Source organism: Acomys minous, assembly GCF_964271855.1.
Source record: "Acomys minous genome assembly, chromosome: 5".
Lineage (NCBI taxonomy): Eukaryota > Metazoa > Chordata > Mammalia > Rodentia > Muridae > Acomys > Acomys minous.
The window spans coordinates 59,255,111-59,274,356 of NC_140494.1; the positions used below are offsets into that span (position 1 = coordinate 59,255,111).

Below are 19,246 nucleotides of genomic sequence, written 5' to 3' on the forward strand. Positions count from 1 at the left end.
AGATTTGAACACTCCATTGTCCATTCTGATGAAACAAATGCAGAAGGTGAGTGGTACTAAAGAATGTGACACATTTCATAAGGTGTGACAGGCGTGAAGTAGGATTTGGTTGGACAGTATGGACGTGGGAGCAAGGTGAACAGGGGATACATTTGGGGGCAGTTTTCAGATGGTTAGATTTTGGCGATAGGGGTGACACAACCCAACAATACTCAAGGAAAACCTCCTTTTAGAGAGTCCTATTCCAGGAATATGATGAAAACAGGATAGAGTGGCATTTACTGTCCAGGGCTACCAGTTAGAATTGAGAAATGGGCCAAGGTGTGACAAAGAGCATCTGGATGACACAGATAAAAGTTACAGGAGACTAACAGAAGAGGCTTTCCACAGGCTGGGAGGCTCGAGAAGCACAGTGGCGCAGATGTTTCCAGGAGATTTTAATGGAGCTTCATCAACCAGATGGGAAGGAGACATGTGGAAAAGAGGGCTTCTATTCAAGATTGAGAAATACCATGTTGTTCCTCACATGCCCAAAACACTGCATTTTGTGTCCAACTTCAGGGGAAGTTATCAGCCTCTTTAGTCCATGGAAGTCCACAGGTCAGGGTTAAGATGCCCTGTTCTAGCATTTAGCAAATTGTAGTATTGAAAGCTTCTTGAGCAAAACAGGATTACGTTTTGTTCCCTAATAGGTTGAGAAACAACACACAATACTGGGTGTCTATAAAAACTCTCCTGACTTCCCAATTACTTAATTATATGAACTAATTACGCAGCTGTTAACACCACTGTGATGTATCCTGTGCCCATACCGTCCTTTGCTTCTGAATGTTTAATTTTGTAGTTCTATTTAGACTAATATGATGGAAAATGACGACTGTGGGTCTAGTGAAACAAGGATGAATACTTTGTCACTATTTTTTTTATTGCTAATGTACTCCTGTTTCATTCTATTTCCCAATAATTTAAACTTTGGGTAGCAAATAATTAAATTTCAGAGCTCTAGAAATGAAATAGGCTTACAAATATACTATAGTATTATTTAGAGTTACAATGCTTTAAACTCCTCAACTTAATATTCATTGGCTGCTCATGAAAAATGAAGTGGGTGGAGACTGAAATTAGGATTTTCACAGATTAATGGAGCAGACTAAGTATCTATATTCTACTCTTATCAAACTATGTTAATAAAAGAATATGTGGTTTTGGCATAATAGGCTATTCTTGCTCAAGGGTAGACTTGTGTTTTGGAAAAAACATATCCAGCTTACTCTCAGAAACTAGATCTCACTGAAAACATGACATTTCTTCAATATTTGGCCCCAGGTTATTACATTGTAAACTTGTATGATTTGAGGAATGCTGCACAGTGTTATACAACATTACAACTTGTAGATATGGTGTTTCCTGGTGGGCGAGCATTTCCGCAGTGGGATCTCTGTCTTCTTGAAGTAGAACTCCTATCTGAGACTCAGGCATGTTGCGTATTAGCACTTTAAATGCAAAGAGGTCTAAGCATCTTAGACCAAGAGCTATCATGGTGACTCACCAACTGGAAAATGGGAACTAATGGGAACATACTGTTTAGTGGGAAACAATCTGGGGTGATAAGAACTAAACAAAACTAAACCATTCTCTCTGGCCTTACTCATCTGAGCGTTACATTGAAGGCAGCAAATCCTCCAGCTACCAAACAACTTTTCCCGAATCAACAGGGAAAAGCTGATCGTACACCAGCCGAGGTACTTAATCTTCTGGTCCAGTGCAAAACGACTGAACCTTTCGTTGAAAACTGATTTAGAATTTCAAGAAGGAAAGAGCAGAGAATGAAAGCAGGTACAAGGTCCTCCACAACACAGGGCCTTGTGAGACTACTGCGGCTTTTTCGGCAAAATGGGGTAATTGAACGCCATCTTGTAAATTCAACTTTCTGTCATTTGTACTGTAGTTTTCGTTGTAGTCTAGTATTGTATTGCTGCAAGATAAAACCTTGTTTTCCCTAACGGCGCTTTGCCAGTGTATACACCAATCATGACCACCAGCATTTTCATCCTTTCTCAGAACCATCTCCCTGTTTTGTTTACTTCTTTATACAACAATCATCAAGATGTATCTTGTGAAATATTTTTGTGTTTATTTCTCCTTTACCATTGTCACGGGAAAGGCCGCTTTCCGGGATCTGGGCCATGGCAGCCTTTCAGATGATGGTATCATCAACACCCATCATCCAATGCACTGTAACGAACCAGTCCCACACTTGAGCCACACAGAAGTTCAGAAGTGGGTTAACTCAGGCTCAAGCTCAGGTCTGTTTCCTAAGGCAGAGTCGAGGCTTCTTCAGGGACACAACCCTATGAAGAGTTGTGAGGCTGGAGGGTGCTGTCCAGGTGGCTCCTTCACTCGGTCAGTGAGAGAGTCTCAATTTGCTCCTCACAAGGACCTTGCTGTGAATCTACTTCATTGTCCCCATTGGTCTAAGGACTGTCAACTAAGAGGAGGGCTGAAGAGCAACAGCAGATGGAAGCCATACTAGGCACTGTTTCCCTTGAAAGCCCACACTTGATCTCTCCTTCCACATTCCATTTTTTGGAAGTGAGTTATACAATCCAGTGCATGTCCAAGGAAAGAGAATTAGACCCCATCTTTTGATAGAAGGAGTATCCAAACCCAGAACTTTACAAACCTACTTAAAAACCACCACATCATTCTTTCCTTTACCTCGGTAAATTCCCTTTATTTTCCTTCCAAGTTCTGCTTCCTTGATAAGGCTTTAGCTCATCAATATTTTCTGATCAGAGCATACAAGTGAATTGAAAATCTCGAAGAATGGGTGGTGGTGTTCCTTACAGTTCCAGTGGGCGTATCTACAAACCATCTCATCCCTGGGCCTCTTTATTCTCTCAGTATCTACGCACTCACCAAACCCAACCACACACGACTCTTCCTCTTGTGAAGATATTGCTCTGTGTTCTGGTTTCTCTAGGCTTGAATGTCCTCTTCCTTGGTACTTTGCATGTCCAGAAAGAAAGTCATTTTGTTACCTCTCAGATGCCCTGTATTGTTTTCAGAGTGCAACAAGTCTGTTTTCCTTTTCTATCTTCAATTTTTAGCTTCTATGTGAAGTACCATTGATCACTTATAGGGTAATTGTTGGGCCAGGCAATGCATTTGAGACAAAGTTTTACAGGTGAAGTTGTTTTTAAAGTTTAACATATCCTTATACGATGCTCATAGGATATCCTTTAAAATGTCTCCTTGGAAGAAATTTTAGACATCATTTCTTGCTCCTGCTTCAATCCTAAGTATGTATTGGCTGTGAGACAAACATGGGGTAGACATAGTAACACGATTGCAGATTACAAATCAATACAAGAGGATAACTATCTGCTAAGAAGTCCTTTCTCTGTTGTTCTCTTAAATGATAGCCATTTCAAAGCACTTGAGAGAGTTAAACATTTTTTTCTTAATCTGAGACTAACTTTACAATAGCAAAGGAAATCACTTCAAGCTGATAACTAGATTTTTCCTTGGCCACATCACCTAATTGCATAGTAGCTTACAATACTGTTATCCAAAACCCTGTGTCCCTGAAAGCGTTATGTGTCCTTGTGTAGCCCTAGATAGACATCCTTGGAGACCTGGCTTCCAAGTGTTCCTTGTTTTGCTTTCCAGAGCTCCTTAATGAGGTGAGGGAGCAAGTCTTTGCAATGAAACACTGCAGCTGGTCCAGCTATGCTTCCATAAATGTGTACTAAAAACTCATGAACTAGTCATGAGAGTGACCCCAGGAAAACCTTTTGGCCATGCATAACTGAATCACTATTCCCCTAAGAAATCACAGGGTCAGAGTCGAAGCTGCCTGAAGCAGAACTTATGGGACATGAGGCATTTTCTGTAGGGCAGGTAGGCTGAAATTTTCTTTGTCAAAATTAGTACCTGAAATGAGCTCCAGTAAACAGTGTAAGTGACATTATTTGACATGGAGAAAATAAAATATCAGTTTTAGACCTGAAACTTTCAGTCTACTAGAAAGAGGATTTTGCTTGAATTAGATCACTGGACTAAGCTCTCCAGGGTTAGGCAGCTGTGACTTCTGACCTTGGGCTCCAGCTACGGATTTTTGTGTTTTGTTTTTTCTTTACAGAAGAATTCATCCAATACAATATAGTCTCTGGAGACATAAAATAAAATCCACCATTTTAAAAAATGAGCAAACTCCCCTAATGGATAAAAGGAAAGTTATCCAAAGGCAGTATTGCATGCAATCTTATAGGTTGAGATATATGTGTATGTGTGTGTGTGTGTGTGTGTGTGTGTGTGTGTGTGTGTGTGTGTGTATGTACCAGAAATCGATGGCTGTTAGGTGTCTTTCTTAGTCACTTTTCACCTTATTGTTTGAGTCACAGGTCTCTTACAACCTGGATGGAAGTAACTAATTTGGCAAGATTAGCTGGCCAGCAATTCTCTTGCCCCCATCCCTCTATGCTTAGGTTACAGATGCTCTCCTGATGCACCAGGAATTCTGCAGGGGTTTTGGGAATTTGAGCTAAGCTCCTTATGGGTTTAGAAAAAGTGATTTACTGTCTGAATCATCTTCCTAGATGCCCTCAACCATTCCTAAATTTTAATTTTCAGTCAGAAGCAGGAAGAAAGCAAACATTATGATAAATCTGAAGTATTCCATAGTCATCACTTCCTTCACCCTCTTCCTCATACTGGTCTGGGTCACATTCATTTCCTTACAAATCTTCATCATACAATATTTCACGATATTTTATTTACCTAGAGATGTTAGGTAGTGCAGCGATTGAGGTTTTCTTTATCCTACGTCTCTGACAACAGATAATAAACTCTACCTTAAAAGTGGAAGCAAATAATAATAAAATGAGGGTGTTAACTATTAACAACAAGGAAATCTTGGAGTTTTCAGGCAAATGGATGGGTCTAGAAACAATCATCCTGAATGAGGTAACCCAGACCCAGAAAGACATGCATGGTATATATTCACTTATATGTGGATATTAGCCCAACATAGATGTCCTTTGAAAGACTCTACCCAGCAGGGAATTGGGACAGATGCTGGGACTCACTGCTAGACTCTGGGCAGAGCACTAAGAGTGGTATGAAAAAATGAAGGGATGGGAGGATCCAGAGGGTTCAGGAGCCCGACAAGGAGACCATCGAGGCCAGCAGATCTGGACCCGGGGAGCCTACACAAATGGATGCACCAACCAAGGATAATTCATGTAGTGAACCTAGACCCCTTGTTCAGATATAGCCAATGGACAGCTCATTCTCCATGGTTGTGGGTTTGTGGGGAGAGTGGGAACTACCTTTGACATGAACTCTGGTGCCCTCGATTTGATAACTTCCGCTTTGGCAGGGAGGCCTGGCAGCACACAGAGGAAGGGAAAGCAGGCTATCCTGATGAGACCTGATAAACTGTGCACATATGGTGGGGGAGGTCCCCATTTTTCAGAGATCTAGGGTAGTGGAATAGGGCGGAAGAGGGAGGGAGAGTGGGAATAGGAAGATACAAATGAGGGGATAACAATCAGGATGTAATCTGAATAAATTATAATAAATTAAAAACAACAACAACAAAATAAAAGTGGTAGGGTCTTTTATGTTTTATCGTCACAAAAATAGGTAGGAATGGGAACTCAGAAAGAGAGAGGGAAATTTTTGCTTACTCCTTTGCTTCAAAGAGGCAAGTGCTTGCAGAAAGTAAGGGTGTTAGCATTTTTATGTAAATTAATTAATTAACCACAAAGTGTCTCTTATTATAATAAAGAAACATCCACAGGGATTTAAATGTCTTCCTTTTACATTTCAATTTTTTGCTGGCCATCTTTATTTGTCTTTTCCCTTCAAATAAGATAACCAAGGATACAGACAGGATTCAGCAAAATAAAACATAAAACAAACTCTAAAAGACTGAGAAGCTACATGTTACATTTAACCTAATTTTATTCATGCTCGCTTAGGGATGGAAAATATATCATTCAATAAAAACATACAGTAAAAACAGGGGCGGGGGTGGGACGGGTCTTATCATGTACAATGTTTAAACTACAATAATGATGTGCCTTAATTACTCCCATGCACACAAGTCTAACATTATAAGTTAAAAAAAAATAAACATCATTAATACTTCTAGGAGCATTTTATAATAAATTCCTAATTTTTCTTTGTAGAGAGATCAAGCACCTCCAAAATACAGATTCCTATACACAGTGCGTACTTTATTTAACGTACATGGGTACACGGAATGCTCAGAGCAAGCTAATGTCACATCATCAGCTTGACAGGCAGCAAACCGTAGTGCCAAGTGGAAAAAAGGGCAGTTGCAAATAAACTGAAAAACTAAGTTATCTTTTACAATTAAATACAGAAAATATACTGATTTGCTAAAAATAAATAAGATGTGATATATTTAACACTTCACTATAAAGAACGAATAGCAGGACATATATAAACGTGAAAGAGTCTCAGTAGTTTACTACAATAAACGCTGGCCAGATAGAAATGTATATGCCATGGAGCACTGTGGGTGGCTTATGTTTTACCACATACTTGAGGTAGATAACACATGTGATACCATGTGTCTTAAGAAATGTGTTCAGTATGAAAAACTTGAAAATACTATAGGCGGTAAACTTTAAACCCCTACCCAGATCTAGCCAATGGTCAGAATAGTCTCCACAATTGAGTGGAGAGTGGGATATGACTTTCTCACGTACTCTGGTGCTTCACCTTTGACCATGTCCCCTGGAGGGGGAGATCTGGTGGCAATCAGAGGAAGGACAGCAGGTTACCGAGAAGAGACTTGATACTCTATGAGCATATACAGGGGGAGGTAATCCCCCTCAGGAACAGTCATAGGGGAGGGGAATAAGGGGAAAATGGGAGGGAGGGAAGAATGGGAGGATACAAGGGATGGGATAACCATTGAGATGTAACAAGAATAAATGAATAAAAAAAAAGAAAAGAAAAGAAAAAGAAAGAAAAATGTTTCAGGAAAAACAGATCTTTTCATGCAATTATGTAGTCTCACTGTGTAAGTTTCACGACAAGGTTTGTTTCCCGTGACGCAGGTCACTGGTCTATGAGAACGCCTGCTTATCCTAGCGCGTCCTGTCTCCTCCTGCCCCGTCTGCTCTATTCCGTGTGTGTGTGCAAACGACATGCCAGGTCAAATGGAAACGTCTGCACTAACCGAGAACCAAGAAAAATCCTTGCAAACTAACGACACCTTCTGATTCAAGTAAAACACACACACACACACACACACACACACACACACACACACACACACACACACAGACGTAAAATATTTTTGATAAAAGAAAAGACAACACATTTCATGAAGAATAAAAAATATCTGCTGAGTGTTTAGTTCGGGTGGTTCAGAATGCTGCTGTATGTCTTGTGAGGGATTTGAGGGGAAGATTTCATAGCGGAAGGTGTTAACGCGGCCTGGATGGACTTAAGGGGGGACCTCACTGGACTGTGGAACTGAAGGGTGCCTATGGATTCTAGCTGCTTGCTCAGGAGGAACTCCCCCACTGCCATTCAGAAGCCCCGCCCCTCGCCCTCCCTCCCCAAGCTTCCCCTCCTCCACTGGCTCAGATTCTAGCATTTCTAAGTCTTCTTTCCTGGTAAAGAACTTGTCCAGGTAGCTGCTGGTGTGCGTGCTGTCCTTCTCCCCATGCTCGTCCTTCCTGACCTCACAACAGAACTGGCTGATGAGGAAGCACTCCTCCCCGCCGCTCACCCGCCACCCGCTCACGTTCACGAACTGGCTGTCCCGCGAGGACTGCTACCAGGCTCCCAGCTGAGCCAAATTAGCCATTCCCTTTTCTTGCTTCTCTCTGCTCACTGGCTTGGATGTCACGCTTTTCAGTTCTAGCTGGGACACTGAGCTATTCAAGTCAACTACATCGGCAGGCTCATGTTGGGAGCTGAGCTGAAGAGTCCCTGCGATGAAGGAGTCAAAGTCAAAGGCCTGGCTCTTCTCCCTCTCCTTCTCAGCCAGCTGCTGGGATGCTTCCTCCAGCGCCATCTGTGCTTTCACCAAGCCGTTCCTCTCACACTTTGACTTGCATTTCTTATCGGACTTTTCTTTACTTAGCTATTTCCAGTTGGAAAGTTCTATAATAAGTTTGGGCTCATAGTAATGGTTAACCTCACTCTCCCTCCACACCAAGTTACCTAAACATAATGACGACTGTGTTTTGTAATGACAGATGTAGCTACACTCCAGATCACAGTACTTGTTCTCATGGTGATCCGGGTACTGCCAGCCAGGCTCAACAAAGGAGCTAGTGTCAAAGGTGGGGTCCTCCAGATACCTCTCTCGGTCTCCATCCAAGTATTTTCTAGGATCAATTTGAACTTCCTCTTCGTCAATGACATCAGAGCTCTTGGGTCAATATCAAAGTTGTCATGAATAGGCCAGTCATGCTCCGAGAACTGACAATCATGATACTTTTCCTGGTTATAAATGTGACTATATGTTTCATCCATAAGCAAAATGTCATACACTTCATCCTCTATGTGAAAAGGATGGCTGGAAATCAGCTCATCCATTGGAAAAGAGTAGATGTTCCTGTAAGAGTGGGAAAGCACGTCCTCTGCTGTCAGCCGGTCCTCGGGGCTGAACATTAGAATCTGCTCCAGGAAACCCAGTGCTTTGCGACTAATTCCCGGAAGCAGCTGAATTAGCGATTTGTGTGGCTCAGTCATGTCGTTTCTAATGTAAACTGGAATCTCGCTGAGAAGCTCCTGCCGATCTTCCTCATGCACAACAATAGGGATGGGCTCTAAGATCAGCTGCGTCTGTTCAAGTTCATGCGCACCTGCAAAGAGGGTTTTCCCAGTCAGCATTTCAGCAAAGACGCAGCCTGTAGCCCACATGTCAAGGGCTTTAGTATAGTTAATAGGAGACAGTAAAAGCCGTGGAGATTTGTACCATTTGGTAACCAATCCTTCAGAAAGATGACCCTTATGGAAATAATGAGGATCCATGATCTGGACCAGACCAAAGTCACGTATCTTCAGCACCAAGTCTTCAGTGTTAATTTAAACATTAGCTGGCTTGAGATCTCTGTGCAGCACATTTGCAGAATGGATATACTTGAGCCCACTTAGCAGCTGACACATGAAAAGCCTGGCACGCTCTTCCAGTAAAGGGTCCTGCTCCAGCGCGTTCGCCAAGTCTGTCGGCATGCACCCGTGAACGATGTAAATGCTGTTCAGCTCTGTGAGGAAGCCCACATCATCTGTTAACTGGCTTCCGCTGGGACCAAGAATTTCAAACACTTTCACAATGTTATCGTGGTTAAGTCTTCTAATAATTTTGATTTCACAGAGAGCATGTTTGACGCTCTGGGGATCAGTGAGGACAATTTTCTTGATGGCTACTCTCTTGTCACAGTCATTGTCTACAGGAGGAAAAAAAACCAGGCCATTGCCTCCACAGCCCAATGGTTTTAAGTCCATGTACCTAGAGCCCAGATCAAAACCATGAATGTTCATGAGACTTTGAAATTTCTCCGCCATTTTGAAACCCTTACAATTGTCTTTTCCCTTCAAATTGTTGAACTTGTATAAACAAGGAAGAAAACTGGCACCAAAAGGAAAGATCTCTCAAAAAGGGAGAAAAACAACAATGTTTCTATAGCTCGATGGTTTCTTGATGTTCATTGCAGATGCCAATCATACCTGCTGAATTCCCCTCAGACTTAAAGCTCAAAAATCTCTACTCATATTGAGAATTAACAAGATTGCAGGGCTTATAGTTCAAGAAAGGGCAGTAACCCTGCAGACATTTAAAGAGAACACTCAAGAAACTCAAACAGAATGAAATGACATACTGTGCACTCATATTTACTATGCTACTGACTTTACATGGGACAAAACTGTGAATATGCACCCAGCGGGCCTCCGTGGACATCCTCTCACAGTGCAGATACATTCAGTGTTGGACTGGTACTGAGCAGCATCCTCAGGCGCTGGGAAGCACTTTTTCCCTTTGCTTCCTCTCTTCCTTTGTAGCTCTATATCAACAGGAAGCCCTGGGGATGGTGGCGGACAGACATCTCTTGTTAGTGATCACATGGCTCCAGCTCACCGTAATCACAATTAAAGTTACCCTCCATCTTACCCTGATACAATGGGACTTCTCCAACTCATGGAGACAATTCGAGGCCCAAGGACAGCTCCAAAGGTTGGCTCAGGTCTCCAGCTGTGCTGGTTGTAGAGGCAGAGTCTCCAGGCTCTCACTTTGCCACAGTCACTGCCATGTAACCTCAACCCGTGAGAGAGCTACATTTTAATTTTACAAACTTTATACATGCATTCAATTCGATTTGATCATATTCACTCTCCAGCATTATTAAAAGATTTGGCCTCTGGTAAATCAAACATCCTCTAAGGCAAGGCCCCATATGACTGAGTACATGAGCAACACAAACTAAACTTGGTGTGTCATTAAATGTAGGTCATGCTATGTGATGTAGTACAATAAATTTAAGCACAATTATAAACATCTACTGAGATAATTCTATAAGACTTTTTTAGGGGTAGTGTTGGTAATTGATTAAGGATACATTACTACTAACTCTATTATTATGAAAGAAACCCCTCTTGGTTATATATGTTTTTCTAAACAGAATGTAGAGGCATTTAAAAATTATTAGCTGGAAGTAGATATGGGTACAATTTACCTGAGGAGACCAAAACTGAGCAAACAAAAGACTGTACCAAAAGTTATTATAAGCCGAATTGAGTCTCTGTGAGATGAGACAGATGTTCCACTTGAATCATGTTAATAAATGGGCTCTCTGGTAACAGAAATATGATTGGATACAATTAATTAATTAATTAATTTACTTTACATCCTCATTGTAGCACCCTCCTTCCTCTACTCCCAGTCCTGCCCTCTCTTCCTCTTCCCTGACCCACCCTCCCTATTCCTCAAAAAAGAGGAGCTCCACCCACCCACCTACCCTCGCTCGTCAAGTTGTCAAGTTGAATCAGGACTGAGCAAGCCCTTTTCTCTTGTGGCCTGACAAGGCAGCCCCACAGAGTGGAAGAGGGAGTGATCAAAAAGCAGGCAACAGAGTCCATGTCAGAGACAGCCCACACTCCTCTTACTAAGGGGACCACATGAAGCCTGAGCTGCTCATCTGCTAAATCTGCATTAGGGGGCCTAGGTCCAATCTATGCATGGTCCTTGGTTGGTGTTTCCATCTCTGCAAGCCACTCTGGGCCATGGATAGTTGGGCTCTGTTGTTCTTCTTGTGGAGTTCTTGTCACCTCCAGGTCTTTCTATCCTTCCCTTCACTTTTCCACAAGACTCTTTACATGTCACCCAATGTTTGGCTGTGAGTCTCAGCATCTGTTTTTATCTGCTGCTGGATGGAGCTTTTCAGAGGACAGCTATGTTAGGCTCCTGTCTGTAAGCTTAGCATAATATAGTTAATAATGTCAAGAGTTGGCTCTCTCTCATGGGGTGGGTCTCAGGTTGGGGCAGGCATTGGTTGGACATTCCCTCAATATCTGTTCTATCTTTATCCATGAACATCTTGAAATTCCATCAACGAAATCAACCATATAAACAAACTGAAAGAAAACACAAAGAAACATAATCATCTCATTAAACACGGAAAAAGCATTTGACAAAATTCAACACCCCTTCATGTTGAAAGTCTTGGGAAGATCAGGGATACAGGGCACATGCCTAAACATAATAAAGTCAATAGATAGCAAGCCTATAGCCAACATCAAATTAAATTGAGAGAAACTTAAAGCAATCCCACTGAAATCAGGGACTGCCCACTCTCACCTTATCTCTTCAATATAGTACTTGATGTCCTAGCCAGAGCAATAAAACATCAAAAGGAGATCAAGGGGATGCAAATTGGAAAGGAAGAAACCAAAATATCACTATTCTCAGATGATATGATAGTAAACATAAATAATCCCAAAATTTCCATTGAAGAACTCTTAAAGCTGAAAAACACCTTCAGCAAAGTGGCTGAATACAAAGTTAATTCAAACAATGAAAGGACTGATAAAGAAATTAGGTAGGATTAACATAGTAAGATTGACTATCTTACCAAAAGCAATCTACATATTCAATGCAACCCCCATCAAATACCATCACAATTCCTTATAGACCTTGAAAGAACAACTCTAAACTTCATATAGAAAAACAAAAAACCCAGAATAGCTAAAACAATCCTAAACAATAAAAGAGGCTCTGGAGTTACCTCCATCCCTGACCTCAAGCTATGCTACAGAGTGATAGTAATAAAACCTACATGATACTGGCATAGAAATAGACTGGTTAATCAATAGAATCAAATCAAAGACTTGTAATAAACCCACACACCTATGGACAGTTGATTTTTGACAAAGTCACTAAAACCATACAATGAAAAAAAAAAAGCTTATTCACCAAATGGTGCTGGTCTAACTGGATGTCTACATTAGAAAGATGCAAAATAAATTCATACTTAGTACCCAGTACAAAACTCAAGTCAAAATGAGTCAAAGACCTCGACATAAAACCAGAAACTAAATCTATTAGAAGAGAAAGTGGGGGAGAGCCTTGAACTCATTGGGCCTCCCTCTTTCTAAAAACAACCACACACTTATTACTAGCTCAATTGGCCAAACGCCTATAAAAGTTTAGGATTGGGGAAAATGCAAGTGGTACCTTGGAAGAATCCTTGTCAAGAAGGGTCCTGGAAACTTCTCTAAAGCTCTAGGTCACTTTCAGTTCAGAAAGGAAGAGAAAGCTCTCCTGGATCCAGCCATGAGCCCCAATCTCAGAGCAGTGTCTAATTCTCATGCTGTGTATGTGGAGATGGGAAAATGTCTACTTTTGGATGATTTCTGCTTGACTGGGGTCCTGTGGCTTTGCCTCTGACCATCAACGATCTGTGACAAGAATTTAGCAAGCCTGAACTTGCCCAATCGCCTGGACCTCATATGTCTGTAATCATCTTTTCTATACAAATAGAGAACTGTGAGAGAGTCGGTGGAACTCTTGGGACTTGTTATCTCACCACATGGACAATATATCTGCTGGCAACAGCAATGGAAATGTTAATGGTTTTTAATTCAACTCTGAAGCCAGAAAGAAACAACTACTTTTGACTATGTCAGTTATTCCATCTTCCTATCAGAGAAATGAAATTTAAAATATTTATTTTTGTCCTAAAGCCACAATACAGGAATCAGTGTTGTAGTAATTTGAATGAAAAAGGCTCTCATAAGCCCCTAGGGAAGGGTAACACTAAGAGGTATCTCCTTGTTGGATTAGGTATGCTCTTGTTGGAGGACTTGTGTCCCTGGGGACAGTCTTAAGGTTTCAGAAGCTCAAGCCAGAGCCAGTGTCTCCCTCCCTCCCTCCCTCCCTCTCTCTCTCTCTCTCTCTCTCTCTCTCTCTCTCTCTCTCTCTCTCTCTCTCTCTCTCCTGCCTTGTATCTGGATGTACAACTCTCAGCTACCTTTCCACCACCATGCCTATCTGCATGCAGTCATGCTTTCCACCATGAAAACAATATACTAACCCTCTGAGTGTAAGGCAGCACCAATGAAATGTTTTCCTTGATAAGAGTTGCCATGGCTATGAATCTATCCACAGCAATAAGGCCATAACTAAGTCAGAAGTTGGTACCAGGGACTGGAGTATTGCTGACTGTGCTTTTGTTTGGAGGAATGTGAAATGCTTTTGAACTTTGGACTAGAAAAGCAGTTGAACATTTAAGTGGGGCTTAATGGTGTATAATACTAGGAGTATGGAAGGCGGTAGTGCTGAGGGTGATTGGAACTGTGGGGGTCCAGCTCACGAAGTTTCAGCGGGGTATATTATTAGTATGTGGCCATCTTGTGCTGTTTCAACAAAAGAATGTAGCTGCTTTTTGCCTTGTCCAAAAAATCTTCCTGAGAGTAAATTGAAGTGTTACAGATTAACAGGTTCAGCAGAGAAGATTTCCAGACAGCCTCATATTGATGGTGCTGCTTGGTTACTAATGGCCATACTTCACACTTGCTCTATAGTGAAAAGGAGGAAGCCGAGCAAGGAAAGATACAAAGTGTACAGCTTGAGACGAAAAGACATCAGGGAGTGTAAAGGAGCTAAGATCTGCCTTCAAGGAGATGAACATATTAAAGGAAAAGCTGATGTTAAATGGAATAAAGGGAGCGGTGATCTTAGGGCTAGACTCCTCCCAGCTAAGCTTCTAATGTATAAAAAGGAATTAAAGAAAAAAATTGGGAGGTGGCTGTGGTGGTGCATATCTTTAACACCAGCATTTGGGAGGCAGAGACAGGCACATCTCCAAGTTGAAAGCCAGCCTGGTCTACAGATCAAGTTCCAGGAGTCAAGTCTAGGTAGTGAAGAAAACCATTGAAAAAGAAAGCTGGTGAAAATGTATTTGAACAAGGGGAAGGATCGTGTTCCAGCCCCAGCTAGAAGCAACAGAGTTTGGCAGTTTTGGTTATGTGGTTCTGTCTTTAGAGACAAGGATACAAGAAAGAGGTTATGACTAAGGAAATCTGCTGAAGCCAGGCTTTGGCAGGTGTGCCCCTGAAAGGCGGCCCAGAGAAGCCATTGTATGAAGCTGTGAGGTGAAGTCTGGATTGCCATGGAGACCCCAAGATGTTAGAGATGCCTGAGTCCTGGAATACCAGCCAAGGAGAGTTGCTAACAGGCAGTGGAACCAGCTCAAGAGAAAGAAGTGTGTTGCAGTCAACCAAACTGAAAAGGAGTTGGAGATCTGAAGAACACTTTGACATCAGACATGGAGATACAGAGTTTGGAGTTTGCCCAGATGGTTTAGGTCTTTCTTTGCTCTAGTAAGAACTCATTATGGCCCCTTTCTACCCTTTTGGAATGGTAGTGTGTATCCTGTACCATTATATATTGGAAGCATGTGATCTGCTTTTTCATTTTGATTTTTACAAGGGATTACAGTTAAGAAATTTCATGAGACTACAAAAGAGACTTTGAACTTTGGAACTTTAAACGGTGATGACACTGTGATAGACTAAATGCATTTTGCATTATGATATTGCACAAGCCTGTGGGGACAAGGAGTGGAATGTGGTGGTTTGAATGAAAATGGCCACCATAGTCCAACAGGAAATAGTACTATTAAGAGGTGTGGCCTTGTTGGAGTAGGTCTGGCCTTGTTGGAAGAAGTATGTCACTGCGGGTGGGTTTTAGACTCTCAAGCCAGGTTCAGTGGCTTGTTCTCTCTTCTTGCTGCCAGATGGTCCAGGTGTAGAAGTCTCATCTAACTCTCAAGCACCATGTTTGCCCACATGCTGCCATACCTCTGAACTGGAAGCCAACTCCAATTAGATGTTTTCCATTACAAGAGTTATCATGGTCATGGCTTCTGTTCATAACAATAAAATTCTGAGACACATATCATTCTCAAGAGAAAGATAGATGATAGATATATAGATAGATAAATATAGATAGATAGATAGATAGATAGATAGATAGATAGATAGAATGTGTTTTCTTGTATTTACCCTTCTGCATATTCGTCTCATGTCTACATCCTTTTTTACCCACCCAGGTTTATGCCTCCTTTTAATTTTTAAACCCATCAAGTGTTGCTGGTGCTGCCCATGTGTTTTTGCATGTGTGGTCTTCCACTGGAAAGTGGTTGATCTCCCAGGGCCCATACCATAACGAAACCCAACCTTTCCTCTATCTGAAGCTATGAATTGCCAGCTCCTCCTTACTCCTGGGGGTAAGATTCCGTGTTCAACTCTCCTTCGTATGTTGGAATTTTGTCTGGCTTGTGTTTGCATAGACCTTGTTGTGCACTAGGAGTCAGTTGCTTTGAGTTCAAATGTGTGAATGCCCTGCTATGTCCAGAAAACACTCTTTCTTTGTAACCATCCATTGCCTTTACTTCTTTAATCTTTCTCTCTTCTTTTCCTCAATGATCTCTGTGCCATGGGAGAAAATGATGTGACATAGATGGCCTATCTAGCTCTTAGAATAATACTGCATCTTATTCTTTGAACCGAGACCACTTGTGGGCAGCTGTAAATCACCACCCACTGAAATAAAGAAGCTTCTCTGGTGAAGGCTGGCAAAGCTACTAATCTATAGGCATAATGCTAACTCAGCAGAAGTCCATTTAGTAAAGCAATGGTAGTAGGATCCAGCTAGACACAGGTCCCTGATAAAGGGGCCATGCATGAGTTTCATCTTAAGGATTAGTCATTAAATCCAGGGAGAAAGTAGTGTGGCTTATTCCTGGGACACACATGCCACTCTTGTACTGATGGGAATGACTTGCCAGACTATTAATTGTAGCTTGCATGGTTCACAGCTGGATAAGATTAGTAATTACTTTCTTTTTCTGTAGTCCACACGACATGTCTTCCCACTATGAGGGCTTGCCAGAAGAGATAAAGCTTAAAGGTCAGTGCCAGCTTGAAATTTCCATGGTCTATGGCTTAGATATGTAGAGCTATCCTGATGTTACAGATGGTAACCAAGAGCATTGGCCCCTAGCCTTTACTTTGGAGGTTGGCAGAAGAAAGCAATTGAAGCCAGAAAATGAACTTGCTAGAAATTTATCTGAATTTTGTATTTTTTTAAAAATTAAATGTCTTTGGAGAATTTTGGACCTGAATATTGTATTTATGTGATTTCTATGTCTCCCTCTCCTAATTCAAGTCCCCTTGTGACCGCCTCTACTCCTTTTCAAATTCGTAACCTCTCTTAAATTATTATTGTTATGTATATAGATATAAACACATGTATTTATAAACACAATGTGTTGAGTCCATTTAGTATGACACACACACACACGTGTGTGATCATCTGTTTTCACTAAGATGTATGTATATTTGCTAACAGTTGATATCTGGTTATTTGCCAAATATGAAGTATAATTGATATGAGAGATTTAGAAAGAAATGAGGCCCATATGGTTTCCACTAAGGATGTTGGAGAAAGAGGTTGGGACTTTGAGATCACTGCTCTGCATTAACATGCAGCCTCCATTCTTACTGGGCTTACATAGCCGACTATGGTCAATGGTTGCCCAGAGCACCACAATATCACGCCGTCAGGATTCCATTTTGTGTAAATACCTGATGGCTGTCCAGGCTTCGGAAAGTTTTCTGTTAGCTATTATCACATTTTAATTAAAAAACAGACCCAAGTTGCTGTTCAAAGAACTTGTTTTAGCAGCAGCTTGGTAAAAAATTAAAACAGTTTGAAAAATAACAGTTTCGCATATATATAACTTATAGCCAATAATCGCAGCCTTTGATTTGTATAGAAGGCAGCAGAGAACGCCTCCGTTTCTAGCCTTCGCCTGATTTTTTTTTCACATGGCTAAGAAAATTGCCCAGATTACTTAATTGGCAGGTATGGCGGGTGGCAGAAAGCAGTTTATCTTTCTCTTATAAAATTGGTGGCACTAAGAGGGATAATTTCATCAGCCTACAGTTGACCCATTGGCTGTCTCTCACTGTGGCTTTCACAGAGTTTTCTGTGTGCCTTTTATCACGTCTATAATCTCTCATTGTTTAGATAAGGCGGCCTTACATTCCTGTGGTGAATATGCACACCTTCATACAGTGCCATAAAGAGAGTGCGGATCATTTTAAAAGTACAAAGAATTTTTTTTTTTAAATTTTGGTGCCAAGTCCTATAGAGCTTTTCCTAGGCAAAAGTAAGTAGAAGTACATAAAACAATAGGCTGCTCTTGATTCTCATGGCGAAGAACTCTCAGCTCCTGCTGTTGACGTCAAAAAACATTCTCTAGAAACATTCTCACAATATGCTTGTGAGCTTAGCCTCACACGGTATCCATGATGGAGGAACCATTTCCAATTGTCATGTATGGAAGCTGAGGTTAACAAGAGGCAAGGGGGGACGACCAAGGAAAGAATGTCTAGCATTAACCCTACACACTTGCCTCTAGCTGTGCCATCTACAACCCAGAGAAAGCTGCAGGAACGGCACAGGGTGCTCTGCCTAGAGATACACACACTGGGTTGGATCCTGTGTAAGAGCGTTTGCAGCAATTAGCAAAGCCTCAATGCCATGCTTTCTCTGCATCTGTCAAATCATTCCTTGGCATCACTGTGATTTGGAAAAGAAGTTGTTACCCTTTATCATAGAGGAAAACATACAATAAAAGATTGAGAACCGTGAGATCTGAATTTAGACTCAGTTTTTCTACTAATGAGCTGCATTCTTTTGTGCAAGCCTTTCTGTGACTTCTGACCTTGGTTTCTGTTATCGTGTCTGTAAGACAGGGCAGAATGCCTCATAACTGCATTTTTTAACTTGACAATGGAGATTAAATGACCTCTATCTTCCATTTCTCAGCATCTCTAAGAATCTGAAAACATGGGAGTTAGTTAGCTTAACTTCTGCAGCCATTCATGAGGCAAGCCTCTGTGCTCACCTGCGAGGGATAATCTGGATTGACCTCTGGACATGCCTGTAAGTGGTTTTCTCTACTAAGTTTACTGAAGTGAGGAAAAACCCACCCAGAATGTGGGCAGTATCCCCCACCATCAGCCCAGATCTAAGGTCTGGGGGAAGAGCTTGTGCCTTTTGCCTGCTTGGCATCCATCTTTTCTCAGCAGGGAGTCTACCCACTCCATCTCTGCCTTCTTCCAGATTCACCTGTTACCTCAGCATCCACCTTCTGCAGCCTTCCAACAGGAGTGGAAGGCCAGTGGCTCGGCAAGAATCCTCCAGGCCTTTAGTTGTGTCATCCAGCTGTGCAGACCATGCAACCACTGGTTCTCAGCTTCTCCACTGTGGGGATATCAGACATATTACGTAAACCAACCAAATAAATTTCCTTTTACTACATGTTCATTCCATACCGTGTGTTCATCTAGAAAAAAAAATCCTGACTGAAACAGCTTATGAGGAAAGCAAGAGCAGGGACAGAACCACAGCGGGGGAGTGGAATACAGAAGCACCATAGCTCAGAGAGGACCAGAACGTCTGTGTGGCCAGTGGCCAGAGTAAGCAGAGACATCCTGCAGCATCGGGGTACTGCGAGGCTCAAGGGAGTCCTGAGAAAGATATTGCCTTAACGGTGGGGCAAACAAGCTCTACACTAAAAGTGTCTTTGCCTATCTCTCAGAGTTAAAAGCAGTGTTTGAAAGGATAAAAAGATGCCTCATAACTGCATCCAAGAAGAACGTATCAACATCCTTTAAATGA

The 19,246-nt window shown here is 41.7% G+C and overlaps 1 pseudogene across 1 annotated transcript; it reads right to left on the bottom strand.

The window, feature by feature from the left end:
• Nucleotides 1-7,381: 7,381 nt before the first annotated feature.
• Nucleotides 7,382-9,564, bottom strand: LOC311597782 (mitogen-activated protein kinase 6-like; annotated as a pseudogene). Its single transcript has one exon. The product of its transcript is annotated as a mitogen-activated protein kinase 6-like (transcript).
• Nucleotides 9,565-19,246: the final 9,682 nt, after the last annotated feature.